Consider the following 9,413-nt stretch of genomic DNA (forward strand, 5'->3'; position numbering starts at 1 on the left):
CTGTTAAGTAATTGGTTAGGAGCTATTATTCTCATATGTATATATAAACCTCATCGATGCGCTCATTCAAAGATAAGAAATAATGACTAAAGAATTATATTATACTTTATCTTTCTGTTCATACATATTTTGCGTAGTATCTTACATGGTATCAGTCGCCTAGTCCTGGTACGTGCTTCCGCTTTCGCATTATGACACCATCAACCGATTCTAACTTTGTTGATCCTATGAGTCCATCGTTTTCCAATGCACGCCTGGTTCAATCTTTCCCTTGCCATGAAACGGTGAAGCTAGAGGAAGGAAATTTTGTCTAATGGTAGCAACATATCCGGTTGATAATAGAGGGATATGAGCTGCAAGGATTCTTGGAGGGTACGTTGTCTGCCCCACCTAGGTTCGTCGTGTCTCCAGAAGGTGCACTTACTCCAAATCTAGATGCGTCTGTGTTTAATTAACAGGATAAGTTGTTAGCTTCTTGGCTCCTTTCTACAATTAGTTCGTCGCTTCTATCATGTTTTACATCTACTAAATCTACATGCGAAATATGGAACACCGCGAATCGTATTTTCGCTCCTTCAACTGGTGCGAAAGTTTCTCGTATTAAACATGATCTTCACTCTACAAATAAGGGTAAGTTAACTGTAAAAGAGTATATTGTGAAAATAGAAAATACTTGTGCGTTACTTGTAGCTTCTAGATCAGCAGTATCAGAAGCCGAAAAGGTGAAAGTTATTTTGGCTGGCCACTCATCAAATTTTGGCGTAGTGTTGACCTTGGCCTCGTTCTCGATGGAGCCTATTCTTTTTTAGCGATTAGTCGACGTTCTCATAGAGTTTGAAAGTCAACAAATGTGAGTGGCGCGTAAGGTTTCGATGCATGCTCATCTAGTTGAAACCCCTGTGGTTGCTGCGTTAGTCGATTTAGTTTCATGCGATGTGCGTGGAGGACGTGCTACAGTAGGTTCGCGAGGGCGTGGTTTTCGGTCACGAATGTAGTGTCAAATCTGCAACAGATTCGGTCATATGGCGCAATGTTGATTTTATCGTTTCAATCACTCCTACGACGACCCGAATGCTTCCTCCATGATGCGATTTTCTTTTTCTGCGCATAATAGACATGGGCTACAAGGTTCTGGTTCGTTGGATGGTTCTGGATCTGGTGATAATTTTTTGGGAGGCTGGACACCCTTTCAGAATCAGGATGTTTATCCGCCGCAAGCTAGGGATTTTTATCCTAATGAAGCTGGTTATGGGATTGGATTTGTTGGTGGATCAAATGGTGCTTGGTTTGGGTCTGTTGGTGGCCCATCTAAATTTTATGGTAGGCATGATATGCAGAGTGATGTGGGGCATGCTTTGGACTAGCGATATGCATAGCGTGTTGGGCCTTCTGTTGTAGCATACAGGTCGAGTTATGCAAGCCAGTTTCGTGGGCAGCATACTGGGCAGTGTTTTGGGTCGAATACAGGCCAGTCTCTTGGGCCTATTAGTGGGCAAAATAATGGGCTGAATAGTGAATAGGTTAATGCTAGTAAAAAATTTAGACTCGGTTCACTTGGGCCTAATGCTAATTATGTTGATCTTGAAGGCTTTATATGAAATAATGCTCATGAAGTTTAGTGACAGACTAAATCACGAGCCCGTGTATTTGATTTTGATTCCTCACAGTGTGTTGGGCTACCCCGAATCCCTGATTTTCATTCGTCTAATTTTTCGGATGCCACACAGTATGATTCGAACTTTGATAATACTAACTCATGTGTTCCTGTGCCGATAAGAACCTCATCATGGTGTCCAGATTCAGAGGCCACTCATCATGTGTGTCAGAATGCGTCTGATTTAAATGCCTCCACTCCATATATATGTACTTCTTCTATTTTAATGTGAAATATGACTCCCACTAAAATTTCGTCTATTGGGAATACTGCTCTACCAACAAAGAAGAAGTTATTACATCTTTCTAATGTTTTGTGAGTGCCAAGTATCCGAAAAATCTTATGTCTATTTCTCAATTTGCTATTGAATACAATGTATTTTTTAAATTTCACCCCTCTTATTGTGTTGTTAAGGACATCCAGACACAGGAAATTTTACTGCGGGGCCAAGTTTGTGATGGTCTATATCAATTTTTGGCCGGTTTGTCTGTTCTTTCTGATTCAATTTTCTTTATTAACAACACTGGGATCCAAGATTATCGATTGAATGATGATGATGTCTTTTCACTGTGGCATAAAAAGGCTTGGTCACCCTTCTTCTGCGATTGTTAAACTTGTACTTAACAAGTGTCGAATTGTTTCAAATAAAATTGTCTTGATAATGTTTGTGTTGCTTGTCAGAAAGGGAAATCACATAAGTTTCCCTTTTCACACTCTACCATTGAATTTATGGAATTGTTTGAATTGGTTGTCTCTGATTTGTGGGGACCAGCTTCTGTTGCCTGCAACGGTAATCTGTATTATATTTCATTTATTGACATGTGTAATCAGTTTACCTAGGTTTATCTGGTTAAACATAAATCTTAAGTAGTTGAATATTTTCTTCAGTTTCAGAATATGGTCAGCACTCAATTTGGAAAGACTATTAAGAAATTTCAAAGTGATTGGGGCAGTGAGTTTCGTGCTTTTGCTTCAGTTCTAGCTAGCCATGGGATTCTTTATCGTCTTTCATGCCCTCATACTTCAGAACAAAATGGTGTTGCTGAGCGCAAACACAAGCACATTATAGAAACTGGTCTTACACTTTTGGCCCAAGCTGATCTACCTATGAATTATTGGGGCTATGCATTCTGCAGTACTGTACATTTTATTAATTAATTGCCCACTTTAGTCTTGAAAGTCAGTCTCTGTATCAGAATCTTTATGGTTATGAGCCTACGTATGATCACTTAAGGGTGTTTGGTTGTTGTTGCTTCCCGTATTTACGTATTTTTGTGTCACACAAACTGGATTTTCACTCACAACCATGTACGTTTCTAGGGTATAGCTCTCAGTATAAGGGTTATCATTATATCACACTAGAAGGTAAGGTTGTTATTTCTCGTCATGTTGTGTTTGATAAATGTTGATTTCTGTTTTATTCATCTGCACTGCCTACTATTTAGTCGTCTTCTCGTTCTCCCATATATGTTCCTGTTGTTCGGAGTTCTTCTTCTAGTCTACTGCAAAACCCAGCAGCACCGCTATCCCGTCACTGGCTATAATCTGTCTCTTGATCTAGGTTGTAATTCTAACTGATCTGTTATGGTTGAGTTACCAGATATGTAACGTCCCAGTGGGTTCGTCTCATTTGGTTCACAGGCTGAATGTGAGAGTAATATAAGGGAGCATTATCTTTCGAGTTCGTCTACGGAAGGTAGTTCGATTAGTCAATCCAATGTATCTTCAATTATTTCTTCTCTTCCTACAGGAAATTCTCATCTATGGTTACTCGGTCTAAGGCAGGAATTTTTAAGCCTAAAGCTTTGTCAGTCGACGTTGTAGATTTTGAGCCTCGATCTGTTGAGGAAGCTCTTGCTCATACAGAATAGAAATTCGCAGTTTAAGCTTAATTTGATGCTTTAATGGACAACTCTACCTGGGAGCTGGTTTCTCTACCTCCTGGTCAGAAAGCAATTGGATGCAAATGGCTTTTCAAAATAAAAAAGAATTCTGATGGGTCAGTTAGTCGTCGGAAAGCACGATTGGTTGCAAAGGGGTGCTCTCAGGTTCCTGGCTGTGACTTCAAAGAAACGTTTAGCCCAGTGGTCAAACTTGTTACTATCCGAACCATTTTTTTTGTTACTGTGACTAATGGTTGGAAACTTCGTCAAGTCAATGTAAACAATGCCTTTTTAAATAGAGACTTGACTGATGAAGTGTTCATGCAACAGCCTCCAGGATATGTTCAATATGGTCCAAATGGTGAGCCATTGGTGTGCCGTCTGGCAAAGGCATTATACGGATTATGGCAAGCTCTCCGTGCGTAGTTTGAAACATTGAAACAATTTCTTATCTCTACTGGGTTTGTCTTGTCTAAAGCTGATGTCTCTTTGTTTGTTAAAGTTTCAACTACGTCCACAGTTTATATCTTAGTTTATGTGGATAATATTGTTATTACTGGCAGTTCGACCAATGAAATAAATTGTTTTGTTCAGCAACTACATAAGAAGTTCTTTCTAAAGGATATGGGTGAGCTTCACTACTTTTTAGGGATTGAGGTCAGTCAGTCCTCTACTGGTAGTCTTCATTTATGTCAGTGCAAATACATTCAAGACTTTCTTAACATGAGTTCTCTGGCTAATGCAAAGAGTGTTCATACGCCAATGGTTAATTCATCGACTTTGTCTAAAGATGACGGTGATAGGCTTATTGATCCTACTGAATACAGAAGTCTAGCTAGTGCTCTTCAGTATGTGGTTCTAACTCAACCGGATATTACCTATGCCATAAATTGTGTCTGTCAATTCATGCATGCACCTACTACGGTTAATTTGATAGCCTTAAAACGTATCCTGAGGTATTTACATGGTACTATTAGTTATGGGCTAGTTTTTCGATGATCCGACAGACTGTCTTTGGTTGGGTATGCTGATGCCAACTAGGGTCTTGATTTTGATGATCGTTGGTCTACGAAAGGGTTTTGTGTCTACTTTGGTCATACACATGTTTCATGGTGTTCTAAGAAACAACAAGTTATGTATCGATCGACGGTAGAGGCTAAGTATAGAAGTCTAGCTGCAGCTTCTAGTGATATTACATAGTTAGTATCTCTATTATAAGAGTTACAAATCAGTTCTGCTGATCCTCCTATAGTTTGGTGTGATAATTCAAGTACGGTCACTATTACAGCCAATCCAATCTTACACTCCAAATTCAAACATGTTGAACTTGACTTGTTTTTTGTCCATGAAAATGTGGCTAATGGGTCTCTTGTTGTCGATGAAGTGCCAGCCTGTGATCAAATTACCGATATTCTTACTAAACCATTATATGTCTCTTTGTTTACTCGTTTTCGAAGTTTACTTCTGGTCATACCTGTTGAGAAGCTGGGTGAATGTTAAACAATAGCATAAAGATTGTTAAGATAGTTAGTTTGTTATAAAATCTGTTGAGTAGTTGGTTAGGATTTGTTATTCTCATATGTGTATATAAACCTCATCAATGTGTTCATTCAAAGATAAAGAATAAAGACTAAAGAATTATAATATACTTTATCTTTCTGTTCATACATATTTTACGTAGTATATTACAAAGCATATTTTAAAATTCACGGATGGTTCATATCAACTCTTTATTTAAATAGATTACTCAAATAAGTAAGAAAGAGAAAACTTAGAAAGACAATTTTTTGAAAACACACTAGAATTTTATTGATGGTTGAGATCTCTCTTCAAACTTATAAGCTTCCTTTTATTTATAAAACTTAATGATTAGAAACAACAAACTCAGATAAGATTTTTGTTACACCAAGGCAAACAATAGGATTCCTGACAAACAATACAAACAATAAAGATTTCTAACAAAAGCAGACTAGTTAGTGACTTCATAACCAATACTTTCATCTTAGGTGAGGTTGAGCTCTATTGCTCTCCATTCTTTTTTCTGCTTAGCCCTATATAATCTAATTTTCACCTTTTCTATTTGATTGTCAATATCTGATTTAGTTATGTGACTATCTCTATTTGAGTAATCTTTTTAGTTGAGTCATCGAATATTTATTTTTAAAGGTTTAGGGTTTAGTCACAAATGTTGTCACACCACGGGTAATCTTAAGACCATTTTGATGGATCTAGAATACTTTCACTTTAGTGCTTTATCGCTGTCATTATTTTTTGTTGATAAGTGTCTTGTGTGAATATGATATGTGAATTGTGCAAGTATACACGTCGAATCAAGTAATAAAGTGACAAGTGAGATCATCTCCACAGGGATCAGATTAGGTATAGAAATGGTCAAATTATGATAATGATTAATGTTATGGCAAAACTGAGTTAGTATGCAGTGATAGATTAAAATAATAAGGATGAGTGCGAATTGTTTACAGACAGATATGTGAAAATGCTAAGGCAAAGTAAGAGTAAAAATATGTGATGGAAATGATGAGAATAATTACGTGAACAATATGCGAACGAATAAATAAATAACTAAGGATGATATGGCAAAGATACTGCGGCAATGGATAGAATGTCTACGATGTTGATTTGGAAGGTTGGGATTACTAGGAATCAGCCATTACTTTCAGTAATACCTCAGCATAATTGTACTCAATCTACTGCTCAGAAGAGACCTAAAGTGACTTGCTTCTTTCAAGAGCAAAATCTCAAGCTACCTGGCCTGTATCTAAATGCCTTAGCACGATACCCTGCACTATTTTATCTTCCTTCTGTATGAACGTTGTTCTATGTCTAGAGTCTACTACAATTATCTGTCGAGTACTTGCTCATATCATTCAATTACAGGCCAACTAATCCAACATTTTCATAATTAGATTCAGTTTTATGGGCATACTGCACATTCATCTATGTCTAGGGAATGTACGCATACACTTAGAAAATAAGAACAATTGAATGAAACTGTAGATTAAATCAAACACATGCGTCAACTATTAAAGAAAATAAAAGTTTTATCACTTAATCTCAACCAATGCGATTTAGCTCATGAGTTGGCGATTAAAATTCAAGTTTGAAATAACACCCAACATCATTTTGATCAATTAAATTTAAGGAGAACAAAATCAGAAATAATGGAAGAACTTAAGAAGATGGCTATCGCCAAATCAATCCTCAATCCAGCAGTACAGTGTCCTGTAATGGTTGAAAGGGACTGCCTTCGGTCTCCTCTTTTCGTCTCTATTCAGCTGCTACCCTCTATTGTTGCCTCTGGATATCCACAATTAGGGCTTCCTCCTTTAACTTTTTATAAGCTTTTCCTTCCTAGAATAACTCTAACAGCCCACGATATCTTCTTCTCTTTTTTAGGCAGATTTTTCTAGTACAAGTAGAATTAGGCTGAAATTAGTTTGCGATGAGTGTTGACTCGGTCATCTCCTTGATTTGCCACGGCATACAAGGTGGCAAACTGTCCAACCTTTTATCCTGGCAAACCTTAACTCCTTTATTTATTTCTCCAAATCCTGCACTTGCCAAACCACCAAACACAACCTTTCCACGTGAAATTAAAAGTATCTAACATGTAAACATAGTCCAGTCACCTATTTCAAATTATAAAAATACTAATAAAATGTCTTAAAATGTCACTAAATGTACTCAAGTACAAGCAATTAGCTACGTCTAAAGGTATGAAATATGACTCTTTTCAAGAGTTATCAATAAGGCTCTAAGGTGTCTGGCCAAAGGTCCCATGGAGGATCGACATCAAGTGGGGGCTTATTTTAAGAGTAACTATCCTATTAAGTTAGCACATATATTTTTGGAGTTCTCTCTATTCTTTATCAAGATTTCTGATATTATTAGGATAAGTTTTGTAAATCTATGTTGTTTGAAATGTTTTTAGCTGGGTAGAAACACTATGCTGCATAAAATATTGTGGCTTATCACCCCTTACTCGACTCGATCATTGAGCCTGAGCTACAGAATGCTACACTAGTTACTGGAGCAATAACAATCAAATAAATGTTCAATTCATGTTGTTATACATTTAAATACAAGCAAGTCACACATATGATATGATATACAATCAATTCTAGGACTTACACAGGCTTATGAATACTCTTATACTAGTTCGCACTCAAACTATGACCAAATTGTAAAGTTAAAAAAAATTTAGACCGACGTCGCAAATTTGTCATTTCCTTGTTGTAGTGTGATCATCTCAGTATGTCACATTGCAGCAACATGCATATGCTCGTTGTGGCTTCACTCTTTGAGATGGTGTTGTGACGTAACCCTGTTTTTGGCTACTTAGCTCATTTTGGCATCTAAATTACATGTTTTCAACCAAAACATATTGTTACCAACATTCATTTGACCATTTCACTTATACCAAACCTAATAAAACATGCCAAAATGAACTTGTAACAATTTGAAATTAATCATTTAACTGAACATACAATCCTTATCATTCATTCAAATTCAATTTCACCATTTACTTATCTAACCATGACAATTTTACTTACCTTAGTTCAACATGTGTATAACTACTCATTTTGAGTATCTAATATCCAAATGACAATGGAAAGAACCAAATCAACCATACACATAACCTATATTTCAAGCATGACTATCATTTTTACCACTTTATATACCATTAAGCAACTAATCATTCAAACTATCATACTTATAATCTCTAACATGCCAACGCCTATCAATTGAGATCATTAAGCATACAAGCATCACACAAGACCAAAACATGTATCGGTTTGATCACATAGCAAGCCAATTATATAAGTTCCAACCATTATCAACTTATCACATAACATTAACACTAAGTTGACCATTTGCACAACAAAGGTCCCTATATACATGCCACAAAGTCTAGTCCAAAATGAATTTATAACTACCATATCGGGATAGTTTGTGCTTCTTCGTTGATTTGACTCAGCAATTTTGCAAGGTAAAGATCTACAGGAAAGGGAAAACAACCAGAATAACCATTAAAAATGCTTAGTAAGTTCAAATGGAGTTACTAAACTTACCTTGATCCATTAAAGAATAAAGAAAAATGTCATACATTTTGACATTCAAAAGTGGCTATCCTTGGAACATATGAGCACATCTAAGCACATGTCGACAATATCAACTAAATAGGTTAGTCACATTTACAAATCATAAGGAAGATTTAAGACATTAAGGCAATCCAATACTTATCACATATTAAAAATCAAACATATACCATCACATATCTAGTTTGCATTTAAATTTCCATTTTCATTTATTTGAGCATCACCCGACTGAACTAAAGTAAAACTGACTAAGATACATGAGAATAAGTTGCTCACACAAGCTGACAGTATACCAAGGTCGCTCACACAGGTTGACATTATAACAAAATTGCTCACACAAGTTGATATTATATCAAGGTTGACCGTCCTGACTAAACCTACGATATGTATAACTCAAGAAACTGCAACAAATTCTAGATCTTGTAATAACATGTAATATCCCTTATCAAACGTGCGTATAACCCTAATGGCATGCTATACGTATCCTAACCTTTTACTAAATTCACATAGGCATCATTGTTGTATACATGTCATTACCAATCCCTGCACGTGATCACGAATTTCATTTACGAGTCTTGTAATCAATCAACATTCATATTTGTATCATAGACCATTTAATAATAGTCAATATTCACAAGCATTTTCAATTTAATCCATTTTCATTCATATGTGCCAAATTTGTTAAATTCTACTTAAATCTAACATATAAATAAATCTAAACATAATTCATACATAAAAATAAAATAGGGTGGTAAG

The sequence above is a fragment of the Gossypium hirsutum genome, chromosome D05, assembly GCF_007990345.1.
Source record: "Gossypium hirsutum isolate 1008001.06 chromosome D05, Gossypium_hirsutum_v2.1, whole genome shotgun sequence".
Classification (NCBI taxonomy): Eukaryota; Viridiplantae; Streptophyta; class Magnoliopsida; order Malvales; family Malvaceae; genus Gossypium; species Gossypium hirsutum.